General features: G+C 42.1%; 1 protein-coding gene across 1 annotated transcript in view; it reads right to left on the reverse strand.

Annotated features, from left to right (window-relative positions):
* LOC130369339 (dynein axonemal heavy chain 3-like) overlaps window positions 1–23,415 on the reverse strand; it is a 919,716-nt gene that overhangs the window by 158,766 nt on the left and 737,535 nt on the right. The gene's annotated exons all lie outside the window — the stretch shown is intronic.

Raw genomic sequence — 23,415 nt, forward strand, 5'->3', positions numbered from 1 at the left:
AGCAGACAGGCTAATAAAAAATGCATACATCTGACAACTTCTGAATGCACATTAAAAACCAATAAGATGTAGCTTGCTAATAGTTTAAGGCATGTCTGGTTTACTGAATATCATTGCTGAACTGAATTGGAAGAAAAAGAAATATCACCCAGACATTGACATTAAATATTGTGTTCCCGCAGCAGTGAATAGCATTTTGATGGGTATGTATCTATGAACTGAAAATCAATTATATAAGGGGAGAAACATTTCTATTTAACCACATTAGAATTGTGATGAAACTGTATAGAGACATATCTTATTTATACAGTGCAAAAATAGAACAAGCACATTGTACTCAGTAACAGGCAGTCTCACCAGACATTGCCAGCAAAGGAAAAAATAGCAAAGGTGAAGGGATGAAGAATGATGGTTGGTGAAAGGAATCTGTCATGTGCAATTCATGTTTCAAACTTTTAGATAGTTGTTGGAGCCATAAGACACACAATACCTTTCATATATCTGTCTATGCTTCCATGACATAGAAAAATGTTTTTAGTTTATGGTGCCAGGAGTCAAAGAGGGGTTCCTAAGACTATGACATGTTTGGGGCTGGAACTCCTCTACGCTCCCCCTCCCATCCCTGTCCCTACTTGATTGACAGTCAGCTGGGGGCCGAGCCTTGTTTCCAAATCTGGAACCTTGCACAATTTGTATGCAAGGTGCAGGAATGAGTACTGGGGGTTGCAGGCACTCATAATTTATCATTAGAATGTATATCTATGGAAGCAATTTAAACTTGTATAAAAAACTGAGCTTTGACCACAATAAATCTACTAAGAAATAAGCAGCAAAGAATTTTACATCTTCTGAAATGGCGTTCAAATGTTGACATTTATTTCTGAAATTATATATAGTAGAATCAGACTAAAAAGACCATATTTGGGATCTAAAAGCTTCCCAATCTGTATGTTACTCACCACATTTTAGACCTTGAGGTTTTACAATACAACTTTAAAAAGAAAGTATTACATGGTCTTTATTCCTTAACCCTATTATAACATTTTTTGTAAGTGGCATCAGTTTCTAGATAATGATGCACTTGAACAAGTCCCGACCTTTTAGGTATTAGCAGAATTACAGTAGTTAGCTGCCATCACTATTTTTGGTAAATTATACAGAAACATAGTGTCTGTAACAAGCTTTTATACCCATTAGAACTTAGACATGTTATAGCAGATTGTCCTTAATTTGGAGAACTTCGCTTTCTGTACATTACTGAACACTCTCTGCACTTTTTAACTAGCACTGCTTCTAAACTATGTCCTATGTGTTTCCTAGAAGGATCTAATTAAAAGTCAATTTATACTTTTTGTCACATCAAATTTCTTGGCTTTGTAGACATAAGTCTGTTCAAAACCTTTCCTTTTTTCTGATATGTTCATCTTTCAAACAATAAAAGGTAGACTGTTCATTGTCTTCTTTTAGTCAGTACCAGAAATTAATGTCATGTGCGCCTCAAAACACAACCAAATTATGGAGCAGTCTTTAGTGTTTCAAAAAGTTCCTATTATTTTTCAGAAATATTCCAGGCAACTTAACCCCTTCCCGCAAAATCAGTTACATGTACGTGAGGATTAGGGATGACTTCCTGCATCACCACGTACATGTACCTGATGAGAATAAACTGTCACAGCGCCGCCGTGCGCTTGGAGTTTAGTGAGCTCGGCTGTGCTGCACTGCCGAGCCTCCCTGAAGCCGGCCAGGGACCAATCACAGTGGTCCCCGGCCGGCGATAGCTGCTATTGGTCCATCAGTACAGATGGACCAATAGCAGGGATCTGGTGCGGGTCTCCTCCTTCCCCCGCTCCTTCGTTGCTTCACTGTGTGAAGCGATTGGTGATGAGGGGCCCCCATCGGAGGAGGCCACCCGTGGGCACTCAGGATCAGAGCGGCACTCCGATCCTGGGTTAACCCTGTAGATGCTGCTGTCACTGAGACCGCAGCGTATTTTAGGGTAACAGAGGGAGGGAGCTACCTCTGTCAACGATCGGCGCTCTGCAAAATGAAAGCAGAGTCCTGCTGGTGGCGCCTTACACTGGCCTCCATGGCATGGCATCATGAGCGATCAGTCCCTACCTAAGGTAGGGACTGATCTATCCTATGCCTGTCAGTACTGACAGACATAGGCATAATTCAATGGAGTACAGATGTGTACTCCTTTGAATTATGTGTATAATAGTAAAAAAAAATGTGTGAAAAAAAGAGTGAAAAATTGGAAAAAATTAAAAAAGTGAAACAAATTTGAAAAAAGAATAAATAAAAAAATTTGAAAAATAAAAGTAAATAATGTGAAAAAATATTAAAAATAATAAAATAAATTATATATGTGTATAATACACCCCAAAAATATTCCCCCCAAATACATCAACATGGCCAAAAAAAAAGAGTCCTCACACAATTGCGTCAGTGAATAAATAAAAAAGTTACAGCTCACATGATTTTTTTCAAAATAGTTTTTATGCCATAAATGAACTAAAATATTTTAAAAAGTATATAAATTTGGTATCGCCATAATCGTATCAACCTGTAGTGTAACGTTAACATATCATTTATACCGCATAACGAACGACCTAAAAATGTAAATAAAAAACATCCGAGGAATAGATTTTTTTTATGGATACCACCTCATAAAAAATAAAATAAAAAATGATCATTGTCACATGTACCCCACAATGGTACCAATGAAAGTGTCAACTTGTCTCCCAAAAATATTTTTGCACCCCCAAGGCCCCCGTAATTTTATATGATGCCAACAAAATATCCTAAACTAAAAGGATGCCCCAAAATCCACACATCACGCCTTCCTGTCTAAGGCCTGTGTGAGAGACACGTAGCGCACAAAGATCACATATGGGATATTTCTTAGTATGTCAGAATTCAAGGAATAACTGTTGAGTTTTATTTCTTTGTCAACACCTACTGTGTTACAAAAAAAATGGATTAAAATGAAAAATTTACACGAAAATTTTTTTTTACATTTCGCTTCCACTTTGCTTTTATTTCTGTGAAACGCCTAAAGGATTAATAAACTTTTTTTATGTCATTCTGACTACTTTAAGGGGTGCAGTTTATAAAATGGGGTGATTTATGGGGGTATCTAGCATAACTGAACTGGTCTCTGAGAAATCTGCTTTTGCTATTTTCTTGAAAATCAGGAAAATTGCTACTACATTTATAAACCCTCTAACATTCTAAAAAGTAAAAGAATGTTTATCAAATAATGGGAACATAACATAGACATATTGTAGATGTGAATTAATCATTAATTTGGTGCAGCATGGCCATTTGCCGTACAAGCAGAAAATATCTAATCTTTTTACAAAAAACACTAAATATATCAATCAAAGTTTACAACTAATGTAAAGTAAAATATGTCATGAAAAAACTATCTCAGAATCGCTTTCATAAGTGAAAGCGTTCCAAAGTTATTACCAAATAAGTGGACGCATGTCAGATTTTGAAAATTTGCCTTGGTCATTAACCCCTTAACCCCTTCAGGACGGAGCCCATTTTGGCCTTAAGGACCAGAGCGTTTTTTGCACATCTGACCACTGTCACTTTAAACATTAATAACTCTGGAATGCTTTTAGTTATCATTCTGATTCCGAGACTGTTTTTTCGTGACATATTCTACTTTAACATAGTGGTAAATTTTTGTCCATACTTGCATCCTTTCTTGGTGAAAAATCCGTAAATTTGATGAAAAATTTGAAAATTTTGCATTTTTCTAACTTTGAAGCTTTCTGCTTGTAAGGAAAATGGATATTACGAATACATTTTTTTTGGTTCACATATACAATATGTCTACTTTATGTTTGCATCATAAAATTGACGAGTTTTTACTTTTGGAAGACACCAGAGGGCTTCAAAGTTCAGCAGCAATTTTCCGATTTTTCACAAAATTTTCAAACTCGGTATTTTTCAGGGACCAGTTCAGGTTTGAAGTGGATTTGAAAGGTCTTCATATTAGAAATACCCGACCCCATTATAAAAACTACACCCCCCAAAGTATTCAAAATGACATTCAGTCAGCGTTTTAACCCTTTAGGTGTTTCACACGAATAGCAGCAAAGTGAAGGAGAAAATTCACAATCTTCATTTTTTACACTCACATGTTCTTGTAGACCCAATTTTTGAATTTTTACAAGCGGTAAAAGGACAACATTTTTACTTGAATTTGTAGCCCAATTTCTCTCGAGTAAGGACATACCTCATATGTCTATGTAAAGTGTTCGGCGGGCACAGTAGAGGGCTCAGAAGGGAAGGAGCGACAAGGGGATTTTTGAGAGTACGTTTTTCTGAAATGGTTTTTGGGGGGCATGTTGCATTTAGGAAGCCCTTATGGTGCCAGAACAGCAAAAAAAAAAAACACATGGCATACCATTTTGGAAACTAGACCCCTTGGGGAACATAACAAGGAATAAAGTGAGCCTTAATACCCCACAGGGGTTTCACGGCTTTTGCAAATGTAAAAAAAAAAAAAATTTTTTACTAAAAATGCTTGTTTTCCCCAAAATTTTACATTTTTAAAAAGGATAATAGCAGAAAATAACCCTAAAAATTTGAAGCCCAATTTCTCCTGATTCAGAAAACACCCCATATGGGGGTAAAAAGTGCTCTGCTGGTGCACTACAGGTCTCGGAAGAGAAGGAGTCACATTTGGCTTTTTGAAAGCAAATTTTGCATGGCATACCATTTTGGAAACTAGACCCCTCGGGTAACGTAACAAGGGGTTAAGTGAACCTTTATACCCCACAGGTGTTTCACGACTTTTGCATATGTGAAAAAAAAAAAAAAAATTTACATAAAATGCTTGTTTTCCCAAAAATTTTACATTTTTAAAAAGGGTAAAAGCAGAAAATACCCCCCAAAATTTGTGACACAATTTCTCCCCAGTACGGCGATACCCCATTTGTGGCCCTAAACTATTGCCTTGAAATATGACAGGGCTCCAAAGTGAGAGCGCCATGCGCATTTGAGGCCTAAATTAGGGATTGCATAGGGGTGGACATAGGGGAATTCTACGCCAGTGATTCCCAAACAGGGTGCCTCCAGCTGTTGCAAAACTCCCAGCATGCCTAGACAGTCCACGGCTGTCCGACAATACTGGGAGTTGTTGTTTTGCAACAGCTGGAGGCACCCTGTTTGGGAATCACTGGCGTAGAATTCCCCTATGTCCACCGCTATGCAATCCCTAATTTAGGCCTTAAATGCGCATGGCGCTTTCATTTTTATTGGGGAGGGGAGGGGGCTGTGTAGGGGTATGTGTATATGTAGTGTTTTTTACTTTTTATTTTATTTTTGTTAGTGTAGTGTAGTGTTTTTAGGGTACAGTCGCACGGGCGGGGGTTCACAGTAGTTTCTCGCTGGCAGTTTGAGCTGCGGCAGAAAATTTGCGGCAGCTCAAACTTGCAGCCAGATACTTACTGTAATCCTCCGCCCATGTGAGTGTACCCTGTACATTCACATTGGGGGAGGGGGGGGGCATCCAGCTGTTGCAAAACTACAACTCCCCGCATGCGCTGACAGACTGTACATGCTGAGAGTTTTAGTTTTGCAACAGCTGTAGGCACACTGGTTATGTATCACAGAGTTTGTGACCTAACTCAGTGTTTCACAACCAGTGTGCCTCCAGCTGTTGCAAAACTACAACTCCCAGCATGTACGGTGCATGGTGTACATTGACTGCTGAGAGTTGGAGTTTGCAACAGCTGGAGGCACACCGGTCGTGAAACACTGAGTTAGGTAAAAAAAAAAACTCTAAGATTCACAACCAGTGTGCCTTCAGCTGTTGCAAAACTACAACTCTCAGCAGTCACCGACAGCCAACGGGCATGCTGGGAGTTGTAGTTATGCAACCAGCAGATGCACCACTACAACTCCCAGCATGCACTTTAGCTGTTTGTGCAAGCTGGGAGTTGTAGTTATACAACAGCTGAAGGTACACTTTTCCATAGAAAAAATGTGCCTCCAGCTGTTGCAAGACCATAAGTCCCAGCATGCCCATAAGGGAATGCTGAGAGTTGTGGTGGTCTGCCTCCTGCTGTTGCATAATTACAGCTCCCAGCATGCCCTTTTTGCATGCTGGGAGCTGTTGCTAAGCAACAGCAGGAGGCTGTCACTCACCTCCAACGATCCAGCCGCATCAGGTCAGTCCCTCGTCGTCGCCGCCGCCGCTGCTTCTGGGGCCCCGATCCCAACATTGACGCCGGGGATCGGGGTCCCCAGCACCCGGGGTGCACGTCCCACACCCGCTCACGTCCTCCGGAAGAGGGGCGGAGCGGGTTGCGGGAGTGACACCCGCAGCAGGCGCCCTGATTGGTCGGCCGGTAATCCGGCCGACGAATCAGGGCGGTCATGAGGTGGCACCAGTGCCACCTCACCCCTGCAGGCTCTGGCTGTTCGGGGCCGTCAGAGACGGCCCCGAACAGCCAGTAATTCCGGGTCACTGGGTCACTGGAGACCCGATTGACCCGGAATCGCCGCAGAGCGCTGGACTGAATTGTCTGAATAGGCATAATGACCCCTCTGGGTGATATGCCGGGATGCCTGCTGAACGATTTCAGCAGGCATCCGTCTCCGGTCCCCAACCGGCTAGCGTTGGGGACCGGAATTCCCACGGGTGTATGGATACGCCCTCGGTCCTTAAGGACTCGGAATGCAGGGCGTATCCATATGCCCTATGTCCTGAAGAGGTTAAGGACTCAGAGAGTACCTGTGCGTCCTGAGTCTGCTCCCGTTATATAACGCGGGGCCAGGACCCGTGGCTAATAGCATGGGAAACTGTTGCCGGTTAGCTCAGGGGGCTGTTTGGGATCACTGTGGCAAAATTGCGGCATCCCGAACAGCTGTAAGACACGAGGAGGGTCCCCTTACCTGCCTCCTGGTGTCCGATCGCCGAATGACTGCTCAGTGCCTGAGATCATGGCATGAGCATTCAAGCGGCAGAATCATTGATCAATGGTTTCCTATGATGAACCATTGATCAATGTAAAAGATCAGTGTGCGCAGTGTTATAGCCCCCTATGGCAAAAAAAGTGGGAAAAAAAGTGAATAAAGATCATTTAACCCCTTCCCTAATAAAAGTTCGAATCAGCCCCTTTTCCCATTTAAAAAGCAAAACAGTGTAAATAAAAATAAACATATGTGGTATTGCCGCGTGTGGAAATGTCAGAATTATAAAAATATATCGTTAATTAAACCGCATGGTCAATGGTGTGTGTGCAAAAAAATCCAAAGTCCAAAATAGCGTTTTTTTGGTCACTTTTTATATCATGAAAAAATGAATATAAAGCGATCAAAAAGTCCAATCAATACAAAAATAGTACAGCTAAAAACTTCAGATCACATTGCAAAAAATGAGCCCTCACACCACCCCGTACGTGGAAAAAGAAAAAAGTTATAAGGGTCAGAGGATGACAATTTTAAACGTATACATCTTCCTGCATGCAGTTATAATTTTTTTCCAGAAGTACGACAAAATCAAACCTATATAAGTAGGGTACCATTTTATTCGTATGGATCTACAGAATAAAGAGAAGGTATCATTTTTACTTAAAAAATGTACTGCATAGAAAAGGAAGCCTCCAAACGTTACAAAGTGGCGTTTTTTTCAAAAATTTTGTCGCACAATGATTTTTTTTTTACCATTTCGACGTAGAGTTTTGGGTAAAATGACTGATGTCATTACAAAGTAGAATTGGTGGTGCAAAAAATAAGCCACATATGGATTTTTAGGTGCAAAATTGAAAGGGTTATGATTTTTTAAAGGTAAGTAGGAAAAAACAATTTTTTTTCTACTTTTCAATTGCACTATATTGTATCTATAATATAAAATAAATATAGCAGTTTTCATTTTGGCCACTAATCCAAATGATAAGCCAACACTTCATGTTCTGTAGAAATAACTTTTCAGCTGTTTTTCTTATCATCACATACAGGATAACAGTAAAAGAAGACAATAGATAAATAAGACACCGTTCACAATAGCTGCTCCCCTCCCCAGAATAACCTCTGCTTAGGCCACAGAGAATGCCTAGAAACCTTTCTCATAGTAGTGGATAAGTTTCCCTCTAATCTATTTATTGTTCTTATGGCCATGGGACTTGCTGTAAAGAATCTCTAAATGCTGTTAAGAACAGCTCAGTAAAGATGGCTGCCCCCATAATATTGTACTTAAAAGGAAATAATACAAAGTACAATCAGAAAAAAAATATTAGAAAACAAAACACTTTTCTGTATCTGATTTTAATCAATAAAGAAAACTCTGGGTGATCAAGGACACAACTAAAGGGTGTTCAGAAGATGCAGTTGAACCCGAGGGGGCCCATTAAATCTCTCTTTCCCATATGAAAAGACCAGTACTATAAATTGAATGTTATAGTTTGTGGCCCTGTTACAGGTTTTGTGTTGGGGCCAAGTTACACCTCTGTACATGATACATTCATTTTACCTTTGTACAGGAACATGGTACTCCTTCCACCTATGAAAGTATCTATCACAGTGTCCTGGCACCTTATCATAGCATGTCAACGACAATTTCTATTTCTCTTGAGTATAATTTTTAATGTAGAGCGTGAGGGAAGCCACCCTTGATAGGCTGGACATGGCCTGTTTCTGTGCTAAAGAGAAGAAAGGTCTGTTCCAGCAATGGATTTCCAGAAACACTATGGCAAGGTAATAATTCAGCAGCTGGAGAAGCCACTTAAACCCTAGACGACAATGGACTGACAGGCATGCCCTTTCTGTCTGGGACCCAACTCACCAGGGCGTACATGTTTGCCCCGGATTGTTAAATGCCTTTGAAGCAAGCCCAGGAGCTGCGCTCGCTTCATAAGCAGTGAGGAACCTCACCGTTAATGAAGGGCAGCGGTCGTCCCACGACTGCCGGTCATTAACCTTTTAGACACTGTGATTAATTCCAATCATAGTGTTTAAATATGTAAATAAAAGTTTCTGGGAGCTCAGTTGTGCTTATCGGACCCTTGTGGCCCTTGACCGATAAGCTAAAGTGACGGTCCCTAATAAAAAATATTATCACCTAATGTTACAAAAAAAAAAAAAAAAACACATATCTGGCATTGCTGTATGCATAAATTTCCATAAAAAACATAAAAATACCAAACACTAAAAAAGCTGATTTTCTTGTCACATTATATATATATATATCAGGAAAAAAAATTAATAAAAAGTGATCAAAAATTACCATCAAAACAAAGAACTACAGATCACAGTGCAAAAAAAGGAGCCATCAGGCTAGGTTTCCACTTGGTTTTTATTCTGGCAGTTTTTGGAAACCTGCCACTGCAGTTTTTGAGCCAAAGCCAGAAATGTATTCAAAAGGAATAGGACATATAAAGGAAGGACTTATACTTCTCCTCCCTTATGGAGCCACTTCTGAATTTGGCTCAAAAACTGCAGTGGCAGTTTTCCAAAAACTGCAGTGGCAGTTTTCCAAAAACTGCAGTGGCAGTTTTCCAAAAACTGCAGTGGCAGTTTTCCAAAAACTGCCAGAAAAAAAAACAAGTGGAAACCTAGCCTTATACAGCCCAGTATATGGTAAAATAAAAAAAAGTTATAGGTATCAAAATAGGACAAGCAGAATTATTTTGTTAAAAAAAGTATGCTTTTATTTAAAGTAGTACAATAATAGAAAAGCTATAGGAATTGGGTACCGTTTTAATCTCAATGACCTACAGAATAAAGAAAACCTAATTTTTACTATAAAACCTCTAAAAGTTGCAAAGTTTTCTTTTCAATTTCACCTGATAAATATTTTTTTTTATTGCTAAAATGAATTGATTGTGGAGAAAACAAGCTCTCACATGCCGTATTTTTCGCCCTATAGGACACACCGGCGTATAAGATGCACCCAATTTATAGGTGCAAAATCTAAAAAAATAAAGATTTTGAACCCAACAGTGGTCTTCAACCTGCGGACCTCCAGATGTTGGCTGTCTGGGCATGCTGGGAGTTGTAGTTTTTCAACATCTGGAGGTCCGCAGGTTGAAGACCACTGGATAGGAAGTAATACTCACGTGTCCCCGCCGCTCTGGACCCATCACCGCTGCCCTGGATGTCGCTCCATTGCTGTCGCAGCATCCCCGGGGGTTCCCGACTCTCCGGACGTCTTCTTCCCCGGGATCCACACTCTCCGTCGCCATCATCACGTCGCTACGCACGCCGCTCCTATTGGATGACGGGACGGCGTGCGCGACGACGTGATGACGTCGAAGGAGAGCGCCGGCCAAGCAGAGGGATCCCGGCACGGAGCAGACACCAAGGAGGCAGGTAAGGTCCTGTAAGCTGTTCGGGACTGCCGCGATTTCACTGCGGCGGTCCCGAACAGCCCGACTGAGCAGCCGGGTTAGTGTCACTTTCCCTTCAGATGCGGCGGTCAGCTTTGATCGCCGCGTCTGAAGGGTTAATACAGGGCATCACCACGATCGGTGATGTCCTGTATTATCCATGGGTCCCGGCCGTTGATGGGCACAGGTATTCGCCGTATAAGACGCACCAACTTTCCCCCCCCCCCCCCCCCCTCAGTTTTGGGGAAGAAAAAGTGCATCTTATACGGCGAAAAATATGGTAGGTCTGTAGAAAGAAAAGAAAAAAACGCAAAAATTAAAATTGTGTCCTCAGGGCCATTCAGATTTTTGCTAGCATTGTCTGTCTTGGTTTATTGAAATTTGGATTATGTGCAGTAACCCCCCAATTTTTTTTCTTGTATTTGTCCCCCAAAAATTGTGATTTTGTAGTTTTTCATAAAAGTTTGATATTGTTTTGCTTTAGCTTTTTTGGTCTAAAAAAGTGTACCCAAACACCTAGCCTGGTTTCACAACACTAGGAGATGAATCACTGTACAGATTAAACTAGCATGAGTTTAATGGGCTTGCGCACTTTAGTAAGTGATAGAAATACTATGGTGGGACTCTCACTGATCCAGCCATGAAAGAAACTATAAACAATATCTACGCTAGAGATGAGCGAATTGAAGCTGACGAACCCAAATTTGTTACGAATTTCAGGAAATATTAAATTCGCAACAAATGCGAATATTGCCGCGATTCTATTGCGCAAATCGCTTCATTAAACTCCGTTTACTGTGGTGCAGGCTCCAGGGCATCTAAAATGGCAGATCCACATATCAGTACATGGGGCAAGGAACGCTGGGAAGGCGGGAAAGGAAGTAGGCGGGATGACCCTGAACCACATGCAGGATGCATCCTATCAGCAGTCAGTCACCCCTGTGATGTCACAGCCCTATATAATCGGCAGCCATAATTCCGGCTCCTCACTTCTTTACAATACACTGTAGAAGGATCATAGGACGCAGAGCCTGTGTGTGTGTGTTACAGCAGAGAAAAGTGCAGTCCAGCAGAGTTTAACATCCTCCCAGTCACATCAGCGCTCTCGTGGATGGAGAGAATTGTTTTTTTCACTGAAAAAGATTTTTACTGCAGCTGCAGGCATTAACCTCCCAGTCACTTTCTTTGGCATAGTATTACAGAGAGGGGCAGATAGCTGTGTGTTGCCTCACACATTTCAACAAGCTGCCTCAACTTCATAAACCTTAGCAGAGGAGGCAGGAATAATTTTTCAGCACAATTCAGTGTCTTTGTTACACAAAAAATCATCTGATGCTTATACTAGTCTGTAGATGGTATAATATGCAGCAGTCCATTCCTAATAGTCTTTGACAGAGTACAATTTTGTGTTTACTATACAGCTTTTTTTGGCTGCAGCACCGTTGTGTACTGCTGGTGTACGTTTTTTAAAGTGTACTGTAGCGCATTTTTCTGCCCTCATAAGTGCATACCGCATACGTACATGTAAGTAGTGTACTATTTTATACCTGTTTATCTGTCAAGGGCCTACATACTGTGAAAGAACAGACAAAAGTAATCACCGGCTGGTGTTTTACAAAATTACAGAGATTTTAGGCGTACTGTATCGCATTTTTCTGCCCTCATCAGTGCATACCACATACCTACATCTAAGTAGTGTACTATGTTGTACCTGTTAATCTGTCAAGGGCCTAGATACTGTGAATGGCCAGCCAAAAGTGCACACCTGCTGCTGTTCTAGACAAATACTGTTTTAAGCGTACTGAAGCGTATTGTACTCTACCTCACAAACTCACAAAGTATGTCAGGCAGAGAAGTGCCAGGACGTGCACAAAGGAGTGGCAGAGGGGCCTAAATTATTCAGGCAGAGGTCGCAGCAGACTAGGGGCGAGTGGAAGCAGGAGTCGCAGTGAGAGGCCTGAGCTCCCGTCATCAGCTAGCAGTCATGTCTGGACCAGCAACCCATCTGCCGTCGATGATTGGTTAAAACAGTCATCCACTTCATCACAAGTGACATCTGATACCCCCAGTAAACAGTTGGTGGGTTCCTCAACACAACCCTCAGTTGGCATGGGCCAGGAGCAGTCCCTCTCCTCTCATTGACTCTGTTCTATGCTGTTCCCTCCCCTACAGAAGTCTCTTATGCTGTGGGTTCAGCTCCACTATTCAATGAGGACAATCTAATAGAGGACAGTCAGCAGCTACTGCCCAGCCAAGAAGTGAAGGAGACATCCGCAGCTTTCTCCGCTAGGCGGGCAAGTAGTGATGAGGAGAGTGACATGAGAGGTGGTGTTGCCAGGGTTCAGGGTCCTGAAGCAGACACTGTTGAGGAACCTGAGGAGGACATCAGTGACGTGCAGACACTTGGTGATGAAGCCGATCGCAATTGGGGGCCGGGTGCCGAAGGGGCTTCATCATAAGGTGAAGAGAGTTGCAGGTTTCCCGTGAGGCAGCAGCTGAGTCGGCAAGGCGGTAGCATGGTTGTCAGTCAGCATGGTGGCAGAAGTGAAAATTCTGGAGCCAAACGTGCCCGGGGGAGACCACCTGCTTCGCGGCAGCCAACCTTTCCGGGAGGTAGGGGAACAGGGCTTCCTGGAGACAGCGGAAGTAGCAGTCAATTAGTGCGGACTGTTGTTGGAAAAATCAGCTACTTGGCGGTGTGGCAGTTTTTCATCAAGCATCCGGAGGAGGTTCACATAGCCACATGCAAGATATGTCAGCAGAAGGTGAAGCATGGCCAGGGTCCCAATGTTGTCACGACGACCCTGCGTCAACATATGCTTCGCTACCATAAAGCGGCCTGGGAGAACCGTGGCTCTGATGTAGTGGTCCAGCCTGTTGCATTACCCAGTGGCACACCGCTCCATATTTAAGCCAGCCAAGGCTCCACCACCTCAGCCGAAGGGAGCTGTGTGTCATACCCACCTTTTGTCGCTCCAGATGCTCCTGCTCCTCCTACTTTTAGTCAGCCATTCCGCCAACAATCCATCGGCGAATGTGCTTCCTGCACAGCCACAACCCCAACAGACAGGTGAAGCTGCTTCCTCCTCCACACTCTCAGGCCGATGGTCCTGTGACAGTGTACGACTCTGCCTCCTCATCTTCCACCGTGTCCTCAGCCTCCACTGCCCAGACAAGTCTCAGTGGTCCTGCAGGATTCCATGTGTGCAGGGCACAGCGGTGTCACGTTGATCTTCACATGGTTTGTCTTGGCGAAAGGAGTCACACAGGGGAGGAACTGCTGAAAGTAATTTGTAAAGAAATTGGAGCATGGCTTACTCCACAAAAACTGGAAATGGGAACCATGGTGACTGACAACGGGAAGAACATCTTGCATGCGTAGCAACTGGGAAGGCTGAGCCATGCGCCCTGCATGGCACACTTGTTCAATCTGTTTGTGAAGCAGTTCCTGAAGTGTTCCCCCCATTTGCAAGACATCCTAATAATGGGATGGAGACTATGCATACACTTCAGCCACTCGTACAACGCAAAGCACACCCTCCTTGAGCTGCAGCATCAGAACGGTATCCCCCAATATAGTCTGATTTGTGACGTTGCCACACGTTGGAATCCCCCCCTCCGTATGTTGGACCGACTGCACAAACAGAAAAGCCATCACCGATTTCTTGATGATCCAAGCGAATAGGGGTACTCCCCTGTGTAACTTCAATGTGAACCAGTGGCAACTCTTACGTGACACCTGAAGTTTACTTAGGCACTTTGAGGAAGCCACATTATTAGTAAATCCCTTGGATTACGGGATGAATGATATCATTCCACTGCTTCATTTATTACGACACGTTTTGGAAAAAATGGCTGGTTTGGACATTGGAGACGTGGCGCCTACATCTCACAGCCACATGAGCCCTGTGGGGGTTGAACTGGATGAGTAGGAGGAGGATAAGGGGCACAGTGGAGCACAATTTAGGTTTCGCCAAATGGGCGGTTTTCCTATTAATCTGACAGGAGAGGAGGACCAGCCAGAGGAGCTAAAGGGTTATGAGGAAGGCAAGACAGAGGACCCAGACACACCGTGGCAGTATGCAGTGGAGATGGAGGTAGGGAGTCCCTCCGAGTAACTTGCACAAATTGAACAATGCATGCTCACTTGCTTGCGTAGTAACAGCCGAATTGTCAGACTTCTGGATCCCCACCTTATTGGCCCCTCGCTACCACCACAAAATAGGTGCCTTTTTTACATCCACTGAGAGGGGGGGAAAAATGACCTACTACCGAGGCATCCTATGTAGTTAGTTGGCCGATGCCTATTGGCACCATCGTCCATCCTCTCGCCGTGGCTACTGGGGAGATGGGTGGTGCAGGAGCAGTACCAGCTCCATCAACAGCAGCCTAAATCTACAGTCGCTGATGAGTAGCTTTCCTCACCCGCATAGTGAAGCAACTCATCAGCAGCAGGTACACCTGGAGCAGGACCTGAACCAGCAGATGGTGGTATACCTTGACATGCCCATGCCAACACACCTTGAAGATCCGCTGGACAACTAGCAGAGTTTGCCCTGGAAAAGCTGTCCTGCCGGGCCGGTAGTGTGCCATCAGAGCTGGTGTTTAGTGCAGCGGGGGCCATAGTCACCCCAAGGAGAACTCGTCTGTCCACGAAAAATTTGGAGTGACTGACCTTTGTGAAGATGAATCAGGCATGGATCAGCCAGGATTTCCAACCACCAATGCCTGATGTGTGAGAGTAGATTGACCATGGTGACAAACCAACACTTCCCAAATATGGATTGTGCCAAACAGATATAAAGCGCTGCTTCCGAGTTAAAAACATTCCTCCGCATCAGATATTTTTTCACCCACCTTCGCATCCGGGTACTGGTATTGCCACCCACCTTCTTATGCTTCAGCCAACTTCAGGCTGTGCCATTCAGCCACTATATGGTCTCCTCCTACTGATGCCACCTCCAGGCTCTGTCATTGTGCTGTCATGTGAATTTAAACTGTGCAGAAAGTAATAAAGCTTATGGGATTTTTAATAATAATAAAAGAAGTATATGGGAAACTAGGGTGTTATTGGATTTCCCGAAAAGGGGAATCTATTAGAAATAAATAAGTTAACCCTCCATATACTGGTCTAGACCAGTTGTGGTGATTAAGACACTATATGGTCTCTTCATGCATCAGCCAACTCCAGGCTGTGTCATTCAGTCAATATATGGTTTACTGATGCTGCTGTGCCTGGGTCTGGGAATAAAAATGTTGTTATGGTAGCAATAGCTGCCCAAAATCTTCAGTTAACATTTCAGAATTCATGTTTTAATCTTAGGGATTGTGATGCCCCAGTGTCTACTCATACTGCTGCCAACTTCAGGCTGTGCCATTCAGACACTATATGGTCTCCTCATGTTTCAGCCAACTCCACACTGTGTCATTCAGCCACTATATGGTCTCCTCATGCTGCCAACACCTCCACGCTGTGTCATTCAGCCACTATATGGTCTCCTCATGCTTCAGCCACATCCAAGTTGTGTCATTCAGCCACTATATGGTCTCCTCAATGCTTCAGCCACATCCAAGCTGTGTCATTCAGCCACTATATGGTCTTCTCATGCTGCCAACAACTCCATGCTGTGTCATTCATCCACTATATGGTCTCATCATGCTGCCAACACCTCCACGCTGTGTCATTCAGCCACTATATGGTCTCCTCATACTGATGCCACCTCCAGGCTCTGTCTTTGTGCCACTCTGCGGCAGTGATTCTAAAAGTGATGCCAGTAATCTGCATGTTATACTGAATAACAGTATAATTTCACTACCGTAGCACACTCCAAATGCGTGTTAGAACACAGCAAATGTTCTACACCCCTATTGAGGCTCTCTGTAGGCCAGAAATAGTCGTTTTTAATCTAGATTCGCCGAAAATAAATTCGGATTGAACCAAATTTTTTCAAAAAATTCGGCAAATTGGCCGAATCGAATTTTTCAAAAGTAGGCTCATCTCTAATCTACGCCCTAAATACAGCCCTATGAAATCGAACTGATCTGTGTTACAGTTCTTGCAACACAGGATAGCAATAAACACAGCTAAGGAGGGGATAATTAGAGGAGTCCTTTTGTTCTTTTTTTTGGCAGGGGTCCCAGGAGTTTGGTGTCAACCTATGATAGTACTAATATGCCATAACATTATTGCATAAAAATACTTCTTAATGGTATGTTCAGATGAGCGGATCAACAGCTTATTTTACGCTGCAGATCCGCCACCGAAGGACCACTACAGGGTGCCGTTAGATGTGCCTGCTCAAAGCGGCAATACGCCGCTACAAGCAGACACATTGTGATTGGCGAGTCACCATACGCATGTGCAGTATACTCGCAGCTAATTTTGCCAGACATTGACTTAAATGAGTAGGAAAATCTGCTGCGGAAAATCTGCAGCAAATTATGTGTTAACATATGCATAATGGTAATCAGGGTATACTGAACAAAACAAACTTTTGTAATATCCAGGTACAGGGCATGGTCCTGCACTACACTTAGGCCCTGACAGGTTGAGTCCCTCAGTGACCTGGTGGCTCTCCTGCAGTGTCTCCACTGATGTTATTATAAGCATCATTTGCTGTCATAGGATTATAGTCAGCACATTAATGTATAGTTAGTCCAAAGGAGCTGTGAGATGTCTGCAGGACCTGTGGAGTGTCACATGTTATGTTATGTTGTCACATGATGTTACCCAGAGGGCAGCAGCTTAACCTATGACCCACAGCTTGACCAATGGGCCTTAGTCCAGCCCCCCACTATATAAAGGGTCGGCCATTACAATTCACTCTCTTCTCTTATGCTCCCTGCTGAGGAACAGCAACCACCAGAGATCTCAGTGCTAGTGACCAGCATCTGGAAGGCCACAAAGCTACAGTCATTCCAATAAGTCAAAAGTGTATGTCTGCTGTCACTACAAATAATCAAGTCCAGCCTATAGTCAAGCCTCAAGATAATTGTCTCAAGTCTATTACAAGTCTAAGTGGTCCCAGCAAGCTGCAAGGTCCTTCTGGGTTGCTGGCCACCTCTCTGTGAATCTGGCCTAGCTGTGAGATAATTCCATCTGTCTTAACTCAATAAAGCCTCTGTTAAACCATGAAGCAATTTACGTAGAAGAAGACCACTATAATCCAGGCGCTGCTTTATCCAAAGATGCAAGGATGCAGGGAGGTATTGTAAAACCAGATACTTTTATTTGTATTACAGCATACAGGTTAGCAGAATCATGATGCGTTTCGGGGTCTATTGCCCCTTCCTCAGATGATCTAAAGGACTACTGACACCAGCAGACCAAAGTAAACACACATCACCGCTCTGAATATTCAGCAAAAATGCTACTTATGCTCTGTTAAACCATAACTGCTTGTGGACTCTCCTTTCACTAATTAGCCATTGGAATAGCGGAGATACCATTCATGTAGTTCCGGTACCCGAAAACAACTCTGGTGTCACGAACTCTAGGGGTTGACAACATCTTGCCCCAGGGATGAATACCATTTGGCCATACCACCTAAATCGCCCATACATCATGGTACACCACACTTTCATAGAAATATATTTACCAAAAGGAGACAATTGGTACATATACATAAGGAGCAATATAGTAGTGGTTAGTAAAGAGCAGATATGCTTTTTTTCAGATGCACAGTTTTTTTGATTTTATAGTCTACCATGATAGAACATTTTCCATACATGTTTTGCTACTGGACAAACATTTACATTCATGTGACCTTCTTACAGTAAAAACAATGAAGCTCTTTATTTATCAATTCATCAAAGGCTTATACTGCTAGTGCATGAATGCATCAATGAGCTGGAAAGTTGTTACTGTGGCTCTAGTTATTTATCAATGTCCTTTGCCTATCCTTTGCCAGTCCATGGTTTCAAGGTTCTTTTAAAGTAATTTTTTTTTACACATAAATGCTCCCTTTTACACCTCAAAATATTATTGATGTCTTATATGTTCATAAGTGAATACTGTTAGACTTCAGCCTGTACTTACATTTACCATTATTTCATTACAGGAATATTCTTTCTCTTTTACTTTTTAGATCTGCACAAAAAATCTCATTGTTCTCTTTTCGGCATTAAGTTTTCAACAGAGTAATGTACTAAATATGAATCAAGATTTTTCGGAGAAATATGTTTTTATTACATTATAACAAGCTTTAGCAGTTTTCTCTGACAAAACATGTATGGAAAAAAACCACATAACTATTGTTGTGTTCTAGTTTCTAGGATAGACTACTGACAACACTAAGGAAATAGAAATATGTGTCACCAATATAAAATCTGGATTTGGCAATGCCAATACTCATTGAGGGGTATGTATTACAGTATGTGTGATTATTTTACCATCTGGAAAAAATGGTAAATAATCACACAATTTTTGTGCTAGATGCAGATGTGTGATTATTTGCAGTTTTCCTTACTCAAAAAGGAGGTGTGGTCTACCAGAAAGGGGTGGGATTTTGGAGAAGAGGGTGTTTCTAACCTGCTCGCCAGCTTTAAAAAAAAAAAAAAAACTATAGGCAAAAAAAACCAAACAAACCATTAAACTCTAAGAAAAAAGAGTTATAACCCCAACTTGAGAAGTTCTATACACACCATCCATGTTTAGGCTTTTACTTAAGGGGTACTCTGGTGGAAAAAAATGGGTTCAAATCAACTGGTTCCAGAAAGCTAGACAGATTTGTAAATTACTTCTATTAAAGAATCTTAATCCTTCCAGTACTTATCAGCTGCTGTATGCTCCATAGGAAGTTTTGTAGCTCTTTCCAGTCTTACCACAGTGCTCTCTGCTGACACCTCTGTCCAGAGTAGAAGAAATTCCTCATAGCAAACCTCTTCTGCTCTAGACAGTTCCTGACATGGACAGAGGTGGCAGCAGAGAGCACTGTGGTCAGACAGAAAAGAACTATAAAACTTCCTCTGGAGCATACTGCAGTTGATAAGTACGGGAAGGATTAAGATTATTAAATAGAAGTAATTTACAGATCTGTTTACCTGGCACCAGTTGATTTGAAACCACTTGTTTCCCACCGGAGTAGCCCTTTAACCCCTTAACGACGCAGGGCGTATATTTACGCGATCGCATCATATCACGTCGGTCCCGGCGCTCATCAACGGCCGGGACCCGCGGCTAATACCACACATCGCCGATCGCGGCGATGTGCGGTATTAACCCTTTAGAAGCGGCGGTCAAAGCTGACCGCCGCTTCTAAAGTGAAACTGAAAGTGACCCGGCTGCTCAGTCGGGCTGTTCGGGACCGCCGCAGTGAAATCGCGGCGTCCCGAACAGCTGACCGGACATCAGGAGGGCCCTTACCTGCCTCCTCGGTGTCCGATCGATGAATGACTGCTCCGTGCCTGAGATCCAGGCAGGAGCAGTCAAGCGCCGATAATGCTGATCACAGGCGTGTTAATACACGCCAGTGATCAGCATAGGAGATCAGTGTGTGCAGTGTTATAGGTCCCTATGGGACCTATAACACTGCAAAAAAAAGTAAAAAAAAAAAGTGTTAATAAAGGTCATTTAACCCCTTCCCTAATAAAAGTTTGAATCACCCCCCTTTTCCCATAAAAAAAAAAATAAAACAGTGTAAAAAAATAAATAAATAAACATATGTGGTATCGCCGCGTGCGTAAATGTCCAAACTATAAAAATATATAATTAATTAAACCACACGGTCAATGACGTACTCGCAAAAAATTTCCAAAGTCCAAAAAAGCATATTTTTGGTCACTTTTTATACCATTAAAAAAATGAATAAAAAGTGATCAAAAAGTCCGATCAAAACAAAAATCATACCGATAAATACTTGAGATCACAGCACAAAAATGAGTTCTAATACCGCCCTGTATGTGGAAAAATAAAAAAGTTATAGGGGTCAGAAGATGACATTTTTAAACGTATACATTTTCCTGCATGTAGTTATGATTTTTTCAGAAGTGCGACAAAATCAAACCTATATAAGTAGGGTATCATTTTAACCGTATGGACCTACAGAATAATGATAAGGTGTAATTTTTACCGAAATATGCACTGCGTAGAAACGGAAGCCCCCAAAAGTTACAAAATGGCGTTTTTTTTCCGATTTTGTTGCACAATGATTTTTTTTTCCGTTTCGCCGTGCATTTTTGGGTAAAATGACTAATGTCACTGCAAATTAGAATTGGCGACGCAAAAAATAAGCCATAATATGGATTTTTAGGTGGAAAATTGAAAGGGTTATTATTTTTAAAAGGAGGAAAAAACAAAAGTGCAAAAACGGAAAAACCCTGAGTCCTTAAGGGGTTAAGCCTTTACTTTAGAATATGCCCGTTCCCGAAAAAAAAGACAAAGAAAAAAGTAAATCCTATGCAGATTCCTAAGGGTATGTTCACACTGAGGAATTGGGGCGGAAATCACGCTGAAGATTTCCACACCAAAATACAAGTTTTTTTCTGCTCAGAATTAGCAGCAATTTCGCACGGAAATCGCACGGAATTCGCGCGGAAATGCATGTTTCATTTTATTCATAAATACTCTTCTTTTTTCAGGCGGATTCCACGTGGAAATGCTTCTGACTGAAAAAAAAAATAACATTGATCTCTATGGGAGAATGACGCTGATTCTGCCTGAAAGAAAGAACATGTTCTTTCTTCAAGCGGAACAGACTTCCTCGTCAGAATTGTGCTTGAGGGGCTGAGGGGGCAGAAATGAGAACTGAGGGGCAGAAATTCTGTACAACTCTATGGGGTTTTCACTGCTGAATGATTTGGAGAGGAAAAAGCGAGCAGAATTACTCGTGGAAATTCCTCTCCAATTCCTCAGTGTGAACATACCCTAAGACTAGGCAGCTCATGGTAATGCCAGGAAAAAAAAATTAGAGAAAGGTCTTAAGGATGGTGACTCACTGTCGCACTGAAATGTAAGCTTCGTGCCTTAGGGCCTATGGCAGTCTCAATCAGCTCTACACTAAAGATAAGACCAAAGCAATATAGATTGTGACAAATTGTCACAAACAACTTCATGATGGTGATAAATGCTTTAGTATCCATAGTAAATGCCCTGCTAAGCCTCACCAATTTTATTGCATTGTATTTTCAGAGCAGAAAAAGAATTGTCTTCAGAACATGTTTTAGGAGAGGATATGATTAGAGATGAGCGAATCAAATCGTACAAAGTCGAATTTGTTCTAAATTTCAGGAAAAATTTGATTCGGACCGAATCCGGACTTCGGCTTGATTCGAAATAACAAATGTCTTCCTTAGCAACACCCCTGCGATCGTCCTGTATAATGTATAGATGCAAGGGGCTTTCTCCTGCGCTCACATCACTGCAATGGATAGGATGATCGCAGCGGGTGTTAGGAGTGACACCTGCTGTGATCTGTCCTTAACTGGAGGTACTACTGCTCCCAACATAGAGCACACTCTGCTCCATGCTGGGAGCTGTAGTACCTGCAGGTAAGGAAAGATCACAGCGGGTGTCACTTCTGACACCCGATGCAATCATCCTGTATAATGTATAGATGCGGGCGGCCGGCCACTCTTCTCTGGTCCCACTGTAGTATGAGTATGTGCCGTATATATACCTATTATTCATATTTCCGGCAGAGAGCTGTGAGTGGGTGGAACCATCTGGCCAATCACAGCTCTCTGCGGGAAATATGAATAAGTGATGTGAATTCTATTCACATCACTGGCCAGTTGGAGTATAGTACAGTGATGCGAGCGCAGCAGAAAGCCGCTCCATCTCTGCAATAGAAAGGACAATCGCATCGGGTGTCAGGAGTGACAACTGCTGCGATCTGTCTATTAGTACAGGTACTACAGCTCCTATCATGAAACGTCTGTTCCATGCTGGAAGTATTAGTACTAACTAAAAAATTTTAAAAATAGAGAAAAAAAAGTTAAACACACACAATTTATTAAACACAATATTAAAATACATTACTAATAAAAATAAATTACAAATTTATTACAAAAAATATATTCATTTTTACATTTAAATGGCCCCTTTCTACATTTTTATTATTGTCAGCTACATGTTTAGGTCCCTGCCCGCCCACATAAATTGATCCCTGTTTTAAAGGGGTTCTCCACCATTAGGTGATTTTAGTACATACCGGGAAGGCAGTAATGGACATGCTTAGGAAGGATCTGTGCTTGTCTTGGGGCTAAATGGCTATGTCATGAGATTACCATAACACTGTGGCTAGCTTTTTGTGAACTGGTATTTCCTGTTTGAGTTTTCTTTTTTTGACTATAAATCCCACAATTCCATTTCCTCCCTCCCATACATCAGCCACCCCACCCATTGAAACATAAATGAGAAGCATCCATTCAAAACCTGTGGTTTTCAATCAGGGTGCCTACAGCTGTTGCATTAGTTGCAGATTGATCTCTCTCCCACCAAGCGATTGCTCCATCCATTGAAGCAGACAGGCTCACTGTCATCAGCTGACTAGTGAGTCAGGTCTCAGCCGCATTGCAAGCTGGGAAAAATCTGAGAAAACAGTCATTTTGTATGCTGTTAAAAATAAACAGTGGGGTGAAAATCACAGAAGAATTGTGAGAAAACCGTCACACAAAGGTGCAGACAATATATTATGAACTACACTAACTTTACAGCTCCTGTAGCATAGTCAAATAGATAAAATTCCCTGAATGCCCCTTTTAAATTAACATTAACATTTTTTTTTTTTTTTTTGTCTTTCAATTTTCGGGAGCAGGCAGGGACCAGAAAATTCAGCGCTCAATATTTAAAATGGGGCTAAAAAAAGTTAAGTGAAAATGTGAGAATGAAAACTAGAAAAAAAAATTATGAAATGCACTCCTCATTCATTTTTAATATTGAGCGCTGAATTTTCTGGTCCATGCTCGCCCCCGAATGTAGAAATAACATATTTTTTATAATAATTTTTTTTTCTTTTTTTCTTTTATTGTTAGTAATGTGTTTTATTATTGTGTTTAATAAAGTGTGTGTATGTGTGTTTCACTTTTTTTCTCTTTGTTTTACATTTTTTAGGTAGTACTACTACTC

Source organism: Hyla sarda, chromosome 4 (assembly GCF_029499605.1).
Source record: "Hyla sarda isolate aHylSar1 chromosome 4, aHylSar1.hap1, whole genome shotgun sequence".
NCBI lineage: Eukaryota > Metazoa > Chordata > Amphibia > Anura > Hylidae > Hyla > Hyla sarda.